Source organism: Penaeus monodon, chromosome 25, assembly GCF_015228065.2.
Source record: "Penaeus monodon isolate SGIC_2016 chromosome 25, NSTDA_Pmon_1, whole genome shotgun sequence".
Taxonomy (NCBI): domain Eukaryota; kingdom Metazoa; phylum Arthropoda; class Malacostraca; order Decapoda; family Penaeidae; genus Penaeus; species Penaeus monodon.
The window spans coordinates 38,915,761-38,918,257 of record NC_051410.1 but is presented as its reverse complement, the minus strand read 5'-3'; positions in this window follow the sequence as shown (position 1 = coordinate 38,918,257).

Genomic DNA, 2,497 nt, shown 5'->3' with positions numbered 1-2,497 from the left:
GCATGTCTCAAATGACAATGCTTGATCTGGCCCTGCTAGTCCTGGAGTCAACTCAGACAAGCCTCTGGTGCCACTCCAAAAGCTGACTCTGAGTGAGACGGATCTGTACTAATCCAGCCAAAATCCACAGTTCACATATTCAGTTTGTCCACAGGAAGTCTCAAGCAACCCTGCCGGAAACACTAACAGACTGTCTGAAACCCTAAAATGCCTGATCCAGTTCAGGGGTTCCCCAGACAAGAGAGTTTAGACAATGCCTATCAGTTGACAAAAACACAAAAGATGCATAGGCAAAGCTAGTTGTCGAAATGAGCTGCCAGAGAAGACTAGCTCACTGACGGAAGAAAAGCATCAGACCAACTGTAAAACCAACGTATGCAAGAAGTTGCACGTCACAAAAGTGTACCTCAAGAGACAAACAATAGGAAAACATGTAGTGTGACATTTGCTATAAGAAGCATTATGGCTAGAATCTTGCCTGCCTATTAACAATGTGCCTATATGGTGTTCGAGGTCGTCGAAAAGTCATCACAGCTTGCTTCATATCCGGTGTGAGAATAAGAGGAACAGGGCTTTCTCGTCTATGCTAATCTAGAATAGGATTATTAAATGTCAATAAAACTCTCAAATCATGCGATCTGACTGAAAGTGAAATTTTGTTTGGGTTTTCCTTTCGTCTGACGAAAATGTACAGGATGGAGGCATGCCGTGACCTCACTCCGGCGGCCATTTTGAGCTATTTAAATATGGCCGCTTCATTTTCACTAAAGCCGTAATGTACCCTGTTGACCTGTTGAACTGCTTTTAAAGGATTATTTTGGAACCTTTAATGATCAAGGTCACTGGATATATTAATGTCAACGTCATTATTTTCAAGGAAACACAAATGCTCTACGACTGGAACTATTGGTAAAAAACATGGAAATGGACTTCGATATTGCCAGAATAACCTGTATTACAGTAAATTTCAAATGTCCCAATAAAAAAGATGATCATCCATGGTTTACAACAAGATCTTATAAAAAATGTCCGATGTCAGACTTTGAAAATTATTAAAATAACACTTATGTTTTATGTAATCTAAATAATGTAAGCACTTATCAAGTCAATCCACACTTAAACAACAGCAGTTTGGTAACTGATTGTTATATAAGTGTGTTCCAGGATGTGGGACGAGGTCTCAATATATTAAGTAAACTATCAACCAATTTCCTCAGCGTCCACGAAATTTTGCACTTGATAAAAATAGACATCATCACGTTAGGGGGCAGTTGGAAACCATATAATGCTGAGACTAGTTAAGATCTTAACCAAAACATGTACCTTGGCAGTGTTATAAAGAGGTGCAGTGCCTTACTGCAGCTCCAGTGATTTTTGGGCATATTTTTTGCATTCACACTGTCGGGAGGATTGATCAAGTTTTACTGATTTCCATACATGTCCTGAATGGCATGACCTCTACCTTGGCTGAGATGATCTAATTCCAAGTAGCAGGATCAAGGTGCTCTGTCGATAGATACCTTTTAGAATCTATTGCGTATTGTATTCATATGAGATATTCGTTTATTTCTCTCGTATTAAAAAAAAAATAATATTTCGAGTTTCATAATACCTCTATCTTAACTACACAGGAGACCAAGCTTCTCACTTCGTCAATCCTAAATTCAGCCTTGGTTTTGTCCCCTCGCGAGAATATCTTTCTGTGTGCCAAACTGTTTTCTTGCCACTGCCTAGAAAGTATCAGTTATACCTTGGAGAATATGATGTAGTCTCCAAACCTATTGGTACATAAAATATGGCAAAATATGTTTAATCAGTGCAGTAAGGGCATCAGCCTATTTAGCTGTTATATGGTAGTTTTCTTCCCAAGGGCGCTCAGACGTTGTGAGACGTCTATGGGCTATATCCCCGATTAACCCACGAAGTACTCTCGGTGAAAACCCTTGTTAGTCGAAAGACAGATAGCTATTGGGCTTTTCCTAGTCCCAAAAGTCACCCAAAACGCTAATTCTAGGAACAACGTGACGTCGACAGACAGGTAACTGTTCACTATTCATACATATGCTTTGTCGTGTTGACCCCCATGCTTGTGGTGGAGGATCATCCTTGTGTCAGCTTCGTTATGGTTACGAAGTTCCAGGATCGCCGTGCGAGAACTTTTTCTTTTAATGTTGTGATTGCCTGAACACCCAAATTTCCCTTGCTATCAGCTTTTCATTAGAACAGCGCAGTTTTTTTATTTATCTAAAAAAAGAAAAAAAATATTTATTTATTTTTTAACAGTGACCCGGATGTTGAAATTCACTATTTCATTGCACCATGCCTTCTTATCTTATAAGTTTGATTTTAGGCTTTACATAATAAATATCCCGAATCTAGTCCATACAATCAACATGCCAGAAAGGCTGTCATAGGGCTCGAGTTGCAACTATATATATTAACCAAACCTGCTAACAGTATGGGTGGGCTTATAAGTCTATGATCTTAGCACTAGAAA